This window comes from Malus domestica, chromosome 05 (genome assembly GCF_042453785.1).
Source record: "Malus domestica chromosome 05, GDT2T_hap1".
Taxonomy (NCBI): Eukaryota; Viridiplantae; Streptophyta; class Magnoliopsida; order Rosales; family Rosaceae; genus Malus; species Malus domestica.
Window position 1 is genome coordinate 31,774,819 of NC_091665.1, and position 13,215 is coordinate 31,788,033.

The 13,215-nt window shown below is 38.6% G+C and overlaps 1 long non-coding RNA gene across 1 annotated transcript; it reads right to left on the bottom strand.

The window, feature by feature from the left end:
• Positions 1-6,719: 6,719 nt before the first annotated feature.
• Positions 6,720-9,010, bottom strand: LOC139196502 (uncharacterized). The gene is made up of 4 exons (XR_011581494.1): positions 8,871-9,010; positions 8,666-8,787; positions 7,845-7,903; positions 6,720-6,974 (listed from the first exon to the last, which is right to left on the bottom strand). It is a non-coding gene; the product is annotated as an uncharacterized lncRNA (long non-coding RNA).
• Between the last annotated feature and the right edge of the window lie 4,205 nt (positions 9,011-13,215).

Genomic DNA, 13,215 nt, shown 5'->3' on the forward strand with positions numbered 1-13,215 from the left:
GGTTCTCAATTGGTTACATCACACCCATATTTATAGGTGAGGGCTTGGCATTCTACTAGTTTCTAGTTCCTTCTTCAAACCTCTAGTATAGAAAAATCTAGACTAGCCATATACTTGTAGCTTCTAGATCTTTCCATTTGCAACCAAGGAAGCTAGTACTCTCTAGCTTCTTCCATCAACTTAATAACATTCTAGAATTGTCTAGCAAGCTCCAGCCTCATCTCTTGCTTACTAGAATAATCTAGAACATTGATCATGGGCTGGACCATATACCAACAATCTCCCCCTCCAGTCCATGAGGGAGGAATTCCGATCATGACTCCAAGTTACCTGGAGTTCATCCCAGCAGCCTTAATGCAGAATTCCAACTTTGATTTTGTGACTACCTTTGTCAACATGTCTGAAGAATTATTATCGGTATGAATCTTCTTCAGCTGCAGCAACTTGTTCTCGATAGCGTCTCTAATCCAGTGATAACGAATATCAATGTGCTTAGTGCGTGAATGATATGTAGTGTTCTTGCTCAAGTCCAGAGCACTCTGACTATCACAATAAATGCCATAATCACTTTGCTTCAAACCCAACTCTTGGAGAAACTGCTTCAGCCACAACAACTCCTTGCATGCTTCTGTAGCGGCTATGTATTCAGCCTCGGTTGTGGACAAAGCAACACACTTTTGCAACTTGGATTGCCAAGACACGGCTCCCCCGGCAAAAGTGAACAAGTACCCAGATGTAGATTTTCTACCATCCAGGTCACCTCCCATGTCAGCATCTGTAAATCCTTCCAAGATTGGTTTGGAACCGCCAAAGCACAAGCACATCTTAGAAGTCCCCTTCAAATATCTGAGAATCCACTTAACGGCTTCCCAGTGGTCCTTCCCTGGATTAGAGAGAAACCTGCTCACCACACCTACTGCATGAGCAATATCTGGTCGTGTGCACACCATTGCATACATGATACTTCCTACTGCTGAAGAGTAGGGAACAACTGCCATTTTCTCCTTTTCTTCATATGTTTTTGGACACGACTCTTTGCTCAACTTGATATGATTGGCTAAAGGTGAGCTTACCGGTTTGGCTGCTTTCATGTTGAACCTTTCAAGCACCCGTTCAACATACTTTTCTTGTGACAGCCACAACTTCTTGGATTTTCTGTCACGAATTATCTCCATGCCCAAAATCTGCTTGGCTGGCCCTAAGTCCTTCATGTCAAAGGACTTAGATAACTCTTCTTTGAGCTTTTTAATCATAGAAGCATCTTGTCCGACAATCAACATGTCATCAACATAAAGCAATAAGATGATGAATGTACCTCCAGAAAATTGTTTGATATAGACACAAGAGTCAGCATGAGTTCTCTTGTACCCATTACTCACCATGAATGAGTTGAACTTCTTATTCCACTGTCTCGGAGCCTGCTTAAGACCATATAAACTTTTCTTGAGCTTGCACACCAAATTTTCTTTACCTTTGACTTCAAAGCCTTTGGGCTGCTCCATGTATATCTCCTCTTCTAAATTGCCGTGGAGAAATGCAGTTTTAACATCTAACTGCTCGAGCTCAAGATCCATGCTTGCTGCCATACCAAGGATAACTCGAATGGAAGTCATCTTCACCACCGGTGAGAAAATCTCATCAAAGTCAACTCCTTTCTTTTGACCAAAACCTTTGACAACCAAACGAGCCTTGTACCTTGTCATGTTGTCGTCTCTTTTCAATTTGAACACCCACCTGTTTTTCAATGCTTTCCTGCCCTTTGGAAGCTCCACCAGCTCATAGGTATCATTCTTTGATAAGGAATCCATCTCCGACTCCATTGCCTTCATCCATTTGTCACTGTCGTTATGAGCTCTGGCCTCCTCATATGTTTCGGGCTCTCCATAATTAGTCAACATGATATACTCTGATGAAGAATACTTGGTAGACGGTCTTCGACTTCTGATGGATCTTCTGACCTGATCTTCATTCTCTTGTAGGGCTGAAGGCTCCCCCTGATTGGGTTCTCCTTGAATATGCTCTTCTTGACTAGGCTCCCCCTGATCAGCAATCTCATGGTTTGGCACATCTTGATCAGGCTCCTCTTGATTAGCATTATCTGATTCTGCAGGCACTTCATTGGCAGTTGCTTCAGGGATGTCATCGTGACTTTCTTCATCTGAAGCTAATGGATCAACTCCTCTGACTGCGCCATCTGGTTGTGCCTCTTTATCCGAATCCCCAATTGTTTGTTCTTCATAAAAGACCACGTCTCTACTTTGGATAAACTTCTTCTGGTATGGGTCCCATAATCTGTAACCAAAATCTTCACCGCCATAACCAAGAAAGATGCACGGTGTAGCTTTGTAGTCTAACTTCGATCTCTGCTCTTTGGGCACATGCACAAAAGCTTTGCAACCAAACACCTTCAGATGAGAGTAAGACACATCATTACCAGTCCATACTCTCTCTGGAACATCAAGACCTAATGGTACTGATGGAGATCGGTTGATCAAATAGCAGGCTGTCCTTACAGCTTCACCCCAGAACTGCTTAGATAACTTTGCAGTCCTCAACATACACCTGACTTTCTCCATGATGGTTCGGTTCATTCTTTCAGCAACACCGTTATGTTGTGGAGTTCCAGGAACTGTCTTCTCATGACGTATGCCATGTTTTACACAATACTCTCTAAACTGGTGAGATGTGTACTCGCCGCCGTTGTCGCTACAAAGGCACTTGAGAGGTTTCCCAGTTTCCCTCTCCACCATGGCATGGAACTCCTGGAATGTCTGAAACACCTGGTCTTTGGATTTCAACAAATACACCCACACCCTTTGGCAAAGGGAATGTGAGACTTCTTTGCCAAAACCTGTAGGCCTTTCTCGCTCATGTGACCTAGCCTCTTATGCCACAAGTCTAGAGATGAGTCCTCCACAGCATTCAACTCACCTTTCAAAACCTTGGCATTTGACCGGTACAACGTACAACAAAGTCGTGCTCTTGCTACCACCATTAAGCCTTTAGTAAGCTTCAATTTTCCTTCGCCAATATGGTGATAATATCCTTGTCGATCAAGGGTACCAATGGATATCAGATTGAGACGTATATCAGGAATATGTCTCACATCTTTCAACATCAATTGGCAGCCGAGATTAGTTCTTAGACATATATCACCAATTCCAAGAATTTTGGAATAGCTTTCATTCCCCATCTTCACTATGCCAAAGTCACCTTCTTTGTATGTACTGAAAAACTCCCGTTTGGACGTAGCATGGAAGGAAGCTCCATTGTCAAAGATCCATTCAATGTCTCTGTCAGAGTTGCCCATATGCAGACATTCACCAACAGACAATATTTCTGGTACATCACCACATATGACAGCAGTGGTATTGCCAGTATCATCTTTCTTCTGATTGTTTCCTTCCCTTTGCTCTCTCTTCCAAACTCGACAATTTTTCTTCATATGGCCTTCTTTGCCACAATGGTGGCATGCACCCCTGAACCTTGACTTGGATCGGCTAGGACTCCTGCCATGACCTCTAGGCCCTCTACTCGTGCTTCTTCCGCGGTTCTCTGTGACAAATACTTGGCTGCTATCTGTGCCAGAAATCTTTCTCCTTGTATCTTCATTGAGCATGCTATTTTTAACATTATCAAGAGTAAGAACACCATTAGAAGCAGAGTTACTTATACTCACCACAAAGGTCTCCCAACTGTCTGGCAAGGATCCAAGTAACAAGAGCGCTTGTAGCTCGTCCTCGATCGTCATTTTCATAGTAGCCAACTGGTTGATGATATTCTGGAAATTGTTCAAGTGTTCTGCTACACTTAAACCATCCTTGTACTTCACATTGATGAGCTCTTTGATCAAGAAGGCTTTCTTGGCTGGGGTCTTCTTCTCAAACAAGGACTCAAGCTTCGTCCAAAACTCGCGAGCATTGGTTTCATTAGACACATGGTGAAAAACACTATCATCCACCCATTGTCTAATTGTGCCAATAGCCTTGCGATTCATCTTCTTCCACTCGGCATCGGACATGCTCTCGGGCTTAGCGGCATCTCCTTCAATTGGCTCATGCAAATCCTTGCAATAGAGAATGTCCTCCATCCTTGGCTTCCATGTTACCCAATTGGAGTTGGTGAGTTTGATCATAGTGCCACTTCCTTCCATCTCGCAGTACGAGCCAACCGGGCTCTGATACCACTTGTTAGGAATGTCGGTACTACAAGATAGAGAATGCACAAGGTAAAGTAGAAAATGGACGCCAAGAATTTATGTGGTTCGGCAATTTATGCCTACGTCCACCAAACAAGGAATCTTCACTATATGAAAAAGATGAATACAACAAGAGTAGTCTTACCAAGCCAAAGACAAGGCTTGATGGATACAAGAAAGTATAACACACATTTTCTATCACTCTAAACTTCACTCACACAATGTGTAGTGGAACACTCTCACTCTCACTCTCACTCTTGGAGTGGAACTCTAGCTTTGGACTTGATCCTTTGCTACTCACTCTTGGTTCTCAATTGGTTACATCACACCCATATTTATAGGTGAGGGCTTGGCATTCTACTAGTTTCTAGTTCCTTCTTCAAACCTCTAGTATAGAAAAATCTAGACTAGCCATATACTTGTAGCTTCTAGATCTTTCCATTTGCAACCAAGGAAGCTAGTACTCTCTAGCTTCTTCCATCAACTTAATAACATTCTAGAATTGTCTAGCAAGCTCCAGCCTCATCTCTTGCTTACTAGAATAATCTAGAACATTGATCATGGGCTGGACCATATACCAACAGTTTCAAGTCACCTTCCCCGTCTTGCTCGACGATTTCGACACGTGGTCCCACTCTCTTTGTTTATTTACTCCCTTTAGAACATTTTTAATCGGCGTCTTAAACTACGGTGTATACTTATTATATATCTAATTATTTATCATGTGTTATTTTATTTAATTTTAATTAATTTTTTAAAATTTTAAAAATAACATTTAATATAAAAATTAACTAGAATAGTAAAAAAGACACGTGACAGGTTATGGTTAGGAGCAAAAATGGTTTTTTTTTTTTTGTTTATTCCTTTTTTTGGTACTACTACTTGCGAATTGGAAAATGCTAGGAAGACTTGCCAAACCTTTAATGCAATCTAGCCGTTGATGTAAGTAGGTTTCCAATTCTAGGAAGACTTGCCAAACCTTTAATGCAATCTAGCCGTTGATGTAAGTAGGTATCGCTTATGAATTTTAATTGTTGATGCATTTTGTTTTGGGAATTTTATTAGCACTTTAAAAATCTCATTCTATATTCTAAACTTTCTATATTAGGAAAGAAAAATACATTTATATGAAGTATAGAATGAGATTTTTGAAGTGCCAATAACATTTTCCTTTGTTTCACAAAAACAATGATTCGTGCTCGGGTTTTTATATTTATATTGGTTGTACTCAATTCGATTGCTTCAATTTAATTTATGAAAAAAATTTCTATCTGAAGGATTTGCGAATCAGTCCTGCTTATGTTAAAACTTTCCGGGGCCCGCCTTATTGCATGTAGCATATGGACTTAAGCCTGGGGAATGCTTTGGTTGTAATATATCTTTATCGGTGCTGTAAACGAGTTGAGATAGAATATATATCATTCAACTCAAGTTTGGATTGTTTAACTATTTTTCAGTTTGAGCTAAGTAGCTTGCTTCTAACACAAATGGAGCTTGAGTCAACCTGGAAATTTTGTTAGAAAGAAAATGATGAAGACGGTGAGACATAACATCAATGTAAACATATTTCTTTTTCCAAAACAATCTCAAAGCTGATGTTTTATTGCAAGCAGATTAACTTCTTAATATAATCTAGTTCGATTGTCTCATGAAAAACATGAATTGTTCAAAATTTAGGAGCCGAACAAATAAATGTATAAATTTGACATGTTTTTTATCGAGTCAAACATTAATTAACTTGTTTTTTTCACAAGTTGAACACATTGAGATAGGGGTGTGCTATCCACACACCTCTTTTTACTTCTCTCACACCCTTGTTAATTTATGTCATTTGATCTTCTTTAATTCATCACATCCGACGGCCAAAAATTAAAAGGGTGTGAGAGAAGTAAAAATAGGTGTGTGGATATCACACTCCTTGAGATATTGTCTACAAGTTCAAGTTGTTTTTAAATCAATTTATAGTCTTAGTTGCATGTAAATTGCCCCTCCTAATATTGTTATCCAACAAGAAGTCACACTCTGTCACTAAAATAAAATAGTCTACGACTCAAAGTGTATGGAATGAATCGGTTATTAAGACTTTTGAACGTTCCATTGTCATTTTCATTAGTCCCCCCTAAGAAGGAATAAATTGGAAGACTCTTTTTAATACTATTTTTCACACTCTTAATATTTTTATTGTATCCATTTTATTTGTGTTTATTTAATCTAACAGAGTGTTTTTGTTATTGAAAATAACATAAATACATATTATGAAAATAGCAAGTTCCGAGAAACTTTACCATTGGTAGATTGTCATGATGGTTAAGTACATTATTTTTAAATGTGTCACAGTTAATATCTTTTGCCTTTTTCAATTTACTTTTTAGTAGTATTCATTTTCACTTATAAGTGAGAGATTTTTTATTCAAATATCGTAAATAACAAGTTCGATATCAATTTATTTTCTTGCTATTTAATGAAAATATATCATTATGTAAGATAATAAAGTAGTAAAATTATTTGTAATACATGAATATAAAAATAAAGGGGTCAAAAAAAGATTTTTATAAGTGATACGGTTGTGGGGAAGTTTCTGATCACATTGACACACCCCGTCCCGAAGGAGGGCATGCTGGCCGTCACGTGAGAGTGACGTAACCATTTACACAGTACGGAAGCTTTAAGATACAATTTATAAGTTGATACACCCGAAGGTGAGTCCTAATTTTGTCCATTCTGTCAGAACACCGTCGAATTCCTCGTAGTCACCACACCTTTGTGATTCCTGAACCTGGAGGGGCGCAAAACCAAAATTGAGTGGGTCAGTAAAACAATTCTTTTCCAAATCCAAACATTTCTCAAAACGTTGTAACCCCTCTCCGTAAAACCTGTATACTTTCCCAGAAATGTAAAATATAAATATACATATATAATCTCAAAACTTCAAATCACTATCTCAACATTTTTCATTACAATTATGCCATGCCATGTCTAAATTCAACAGTATAATATGAATGCATCAACAATAATTATATCAGGTGCAAGAAGTAATCAACCGGAGGCCCTCTAATAGCCCTGAACGGTTGAACCTAGAGCTCAAAATCTATCACTCTCACTCTGCCGGAGTCACCTCTGTGACCTGTACGGCCTTCTGCACACAAGTTACGCTCTAGTGCTTTCTCATTAATCATCTGTGCACATAATCTAAGGTCACCCACCAGTCGAAATCTCACTAACACTCTTCGACTGGCCCGTCGCACCCACTCCGCGTGGACTATGCGACCAGCATCTACTTGGATCCAAGGCGAGCGTGCGATGCGGTGAATACTATAAGCACTAAACCATGGTGCAGGATTTGAGCTCAATATATATCAACATCATCATAACAGTATTTAAATACTCACCTGATACTCACCTGTGCGTCCGCCGCACCATTCATTCATATGCATCATATAACAATTCATACTTTTCATATCATTTCATGCATGGCAATTCGATTCACATTTCTATATACTTTGCATATAATTTTATGCATGGCATCTCAATTCACGTTTTCATATAATTCTATATACCTTTCATTTAAAACATAATTTCATTCTAATTCAATTTCTGGGAAAACGTCAAGTATATATATATACGGAAAACAAAACTGCCCACTCACCTGGAGTTCGTCCTACAACTCCCTAGCACAATACGCCAAGGCGTCATGACGATTGCCGCCTAGAACAGTAATCAAATCCAACCTCAGAATTCATATCGATAGAATATATAACTTATATAAAATACGTCACTACGTAGATCGATCCGGAAGATCTGCCACTCAGATTTTAAATCCATAACTTCCAGAGGTCCACAATATATCTCTAGGACAACATCCTAAAATTTCATCACCATCCAACGGTTAGATCTCCGTCAATTAACAAAACTAAGTGACGGTTTACATTCTATTTTATGAACTTACAACTCAAATTCCGGAAGATCTGTAAATCGGATTCCCAATCCGTAAGTTCCTATAATCCTCAAATATTACGTATTACAACGTATCAAAGTTTGGTGACGATCCAACGGTCGGATCATCAATTCACATTTTCACCTAATGCGAAAATTATAAAACGTTATTTGAACACCTAACCAACAATCCTTAATAACTTTCTCATACGGTACTCAATTTGGGTATATGAATATACCAAAGTGATCTACTCGACGTCACGAACGTCGACATATTTTTAGATTATTTTTTTGATGTGCCACGCGCCCCCACGCGCCAGGACAAGCACGGGGACACGCGCCCCCACGCGCATCATCCCCAACCTTGGTTCGTCGGACTGGTTTTTCCGGCGACCGGAAAACTGGAGAATTTTCAAATGCTTCGTTCTCCTTCGTTTCTCAACCATTTTCTTCGTATAATATATCAAATTGAAGCCCTCAACATGTAGAATCATAATATACTACTTTAAAGCTCTAAAAACTACGAAATCTTACCGGAAAAATTCCACAAGAACCGGCCAACTTTGAACGTGGTGATCCCGACGTCCAAAACTTCCAAACAACATACTCCGAGCTTCCTTGGGACTTCCTAAAGCTCACTGTGAGCTTAGTTTGGCCTAAAACACAACCAATTCAAAGCTCATGAACAGTACACTTTCACGGGGAGTTTAGAATCTAGGTTTTCCGAAGTAAAACTTACCTGAAATTGGTGTCTACGTGATCGTGGAGGTTCCAGGAGTTCGATGGTGGTCTTAACTCCGTCGTTGGTAGAAGTTTAGGGTGGTTTTGGAGCTTGTCCGTGTGAGTTCGAAGGAGAGGGAGAGAGAACTGAGAGTTTCGTGAGGGAGGAGAGAGAGAGATAAAGCACGGAAAAGAGGGAGAGAATTTAGGGGTGTGGGATCCTACCCAATCCCCAACTACAAATTCTAACATAAAATTTAAGTCTAAGTCTCCACTCTACTTACCAAATTTTAGGAGCTTAGATATAACGAACGTAAAAATTATACCTTAGTCACGTATTGGGGGCATTTTCGTAATTTCATGTCCTCAGAATTGAAAATTCCGGGACGGGCTGTGACAATCTCCCCTCCTTATAGAATTTCGTCCCCGAAATTCCAGCAACCAACTAAATCATCTATACTCATACAATAGCCTCGGGTAAATCTCTCTCATCCGATTCTTTTTCTCCAACATAATTTTCTACTGAATGGTTTCTTCACAAAACTTTTACCACTTATACTGTCATTCTCAGTACTTTCTTTTTCCAATCCAAAGTCGTCATTGGTTCCTTATCAAGTCGAATCCAATTTAATTCTCAATAGTTGCACCAGAATTCCATGAGACCTAGTGACAACGCATCGAACACAAAATACATTAAGTACCGTTGCCCTGTCTGGGAAAAAGTTATTACTCAGCACTGGAGTAATGTACTAACTTGTTACGTTAACCAACTATTACTTTAAATTCGACCATAACCATCTTGTGTACAAGGAAGCTTGTACACATAATCCAAAGTAATCTTTTTCCATTTCCGCTGCGAAACAGAAAATAGCTGTCTCAATCCAAGGTTTATTTCTTTCTGCCTCAATCTGCTGACCAATAAAAATGTCGAATGGTATGATAAATCTTATTACTTTCGGAATATTGCAGAAGCTGAACAGTGTGCTTCGTCCAAAATTATTTACTTTAAACTCAAAGCATTAGGCACATACTTTTTGTTTACTTGTATTCACATGCCATTTGATTCACGAATCATGTACTCATTCTCTTTCCTTTCTTTCTCTGCCTTGGTAATTTATTAAATTTCTTCGTCAAGCATTTGAGTCTCGAGTACGACCTTATCAAAAATGCCTAACTTGAAAATTAGCAAGTAGAGCTTCTTCTCGATCTACAATTCTCAACTTTACTTCAGTTGATTTCCAATCCACAAGAAGATAATCTTGGCAAGCGTACCAAGCATTAATTCTTACTGTAGTCTTCTTATCAAGTGCTTCAGCTACAACAATTCACGATCACCCTGATCGTACAATCATAATCACTAAGTAATTCAATCCACCTTTGTTGCCTCATATCAAAATCCTTCCGAGTAAACAAATATTGGAGACTCTTTTGATTTGTAAAATCTTGCATTCTCACTGAAATATAATGCTTTCATAACTTCACAGCAAGAATGGTAATCATGACTTCCAAGTCACCTGTAGGGTAATTCATCTCATGAGGTTCCATTTGTCATGAAACATATGCCATCACCCTAACATTTGTATCAACATGCCTCCAATACCATTCAAGAAACATCACTAAAAATTTATGATTACCACTATTCTCTGGGATTACTAAAATACGTGCATGAGTGAGGAAATACTTCAGTTGTTGAATCCTTTGCTCACAATTTCCTTCCCACTCATACATAACCTCTTTTCTTAACAGTCTCGTCAATGACAAAGCAATGACTAAAAACTCTTTCACAACCATCCAAGATAGCCTGGTAAGTTAAGAAATTCCAAATCTCAATTACGACTCGTGGTTGTTCCAAAGTCTCAATTTCTGCTATCTTTTAAGGATTCACTTGAATACCTTAAGCAGATATAACAAATCTTAGAATGCCACCTGATTCATCTAACTTTAGCATTTGCTACTTAGCATACAACCAACGTTCTCTCAATCTTTGCTTCACCGACTTAATACGTTTACATGCTCTGCTCTGGCTCAGAATATGCCTGAATATCTTCAATGAAAATGATATCAATTATCAAGGCATTATTGGAATACTTCATCCATCAACTCATAAAACAGCATGAGTATCCATATAGCATCACCAAACTTCATAAAGACTATAACAAGTCCAGAAAAACAATCTTAGGAACAACGTTACTCATAATCTTCAATTGATAATAAACAGACTTCAAGTCAATCTTTGAAAATATACAAGCACCTTTGAACTGATCAAATGAGCGTCAATACACCACAATGGATAACGGTTCTCATTCGTTACCCGATTCCATTGTCTATAATCAATGGATAGCCTTAAAATCCATTTTCTTCCTCACCAACGAACTGGGGCTCCCCCAAAGCGTTGTACTAGGTTGAATAAAACTTTTATCAACCAATTCTTTCAACTGAATTTCCAATTCCCTTAACTCATCCTGAACCAATCTCCAATATAAATTTATACCTGGTCACAATTCAATAATGAACCTCATATCTCTGCCTGAAGACAATCCAGGTATACTTTCAGGGAAGACATCAAGAAAAGTCTAACCCCTTTTGACATTATTCACACTACTCCAAACAACATCATTTAGCACCACATGAGCTAAGTAATTTTGACAGCCTTTCGAAAACAATCTCTTTGCTCTCACAGCATAAATAACGGCCTGACTCAACCCACTTTGCATACTTACAAAAGAAATCTCTGGTCATCCAGATCGATGGAAAGTACTGGTTTCCCGTAACATTCCGTCTTGTCACAATTATAACCAACCAATCTAATGGAACAGAATTAACTGATACAATATATATATTCTATTATTATTAAGCATTCTAAATAAGTACAATACTAACATAAAATAATCTACCGGGTTGCTTGCTTAACGAATCCACGAATGAGTTATTAATATTACGGTCTGCAGCCCGCAATACTGATAAATCATCGTTGTCTCGATAAGTAAGCAACAACTCTCAAAGATATAACATTACTATTTTGTTACTCAATGCAAAATACATACACTCGTCTCAACTACATTTATTTACTACTCTCTAGGTAATAACATACATAATAAGAAATATATCAGCCGAAGTCAACTAGAATGACCAATACGGCTGATTCAACTCTTATCTCAATAATACGTCGGCCGGATCCACTCCGCGTGGTCGGTACGGCCGAGCCTATAACTCACCAATTTCTCATGCGTCAATCGAATCCATTTCTCATGGTCTGTACGGCTGAACATATAACTCATCAAATCTCTCTGTACTCACGGTCAATCCGACCAACTACTAAATCCATAACTCTGCTGAATCGACACTATGATATCATGGAAAATTGTTGAGTACAACTGATTCTAGGGACGATTCACAATTCTGTGTCCCCTCTGTTCACATAAACACATTCATTAATTTCACACTTCCCAAAGTGTTAATTTTGTACCTGCTGCACAAAGTACATTTCCTTTACTCGAGACACCTTGTCTCAAATATCTGGGATTACCAGTATATCCATCACTTTTATTCTGACCAGCGACATTAAAACCTCAGCTGGAAGAATTAACTCTAGCTTCACTTCTTTCGAAGCTCTAAATCTTTCTATATCCTTGATATGACGAATCATTAACTTTATCGTCTTCTTTTAATTCCCATTCATTTCTTATTCTTCTTTGTTCTCGTTGCTCATGTTCTCAGAGTCCTCAAGACTCAACAGCATCTTGTATATTCCTGGTAAGAAGTATAATGGATAGTGGTCACCCAAAATACCACTTCCCTTTTTGCCACCCAGCTTAAAACAACATAACACCTCCACCAAATTAACAACAATATCTGGATGGAACGAGGCAAGTCTGAAAACTTTCTATAATATCCCTCGATCATCACCTTCCTTGTCTCATATTTGTAAACTCTTGTTTACTACCATCGATAAATGGCGGAGGGATAAACTTTCCCTTAAACAAGTCCTTAAACAATTTTAAATCGGCTGATTACTCTTGTGACAACAAATAACAATCCTGTTTCCACCAGGATATAAATTCATACCCAAAACCAGGTAGTCGTCTCGACCCCTTGTCAGAAGGAAATTTCCTTTAACTTGCATAATCTGAAACATCTTTTCCAAATGGTTAAACCGTTACTTCGCTCCCTCAGGTTAATCATTTCATAAGGTGATTCAAATTCGACTCATAACCCGTCTTAAAATGTCCATTTTGATAATATACTGAATCACCATAATAATAGTTTCCCCTAAACTGCTATATTAGGGAGACTAAATTCCTCCAACTAAGTGGCTTACTACGAGGCGGTGTAGTTCTGACAGAATTCATTAGAACTTCTCAAGA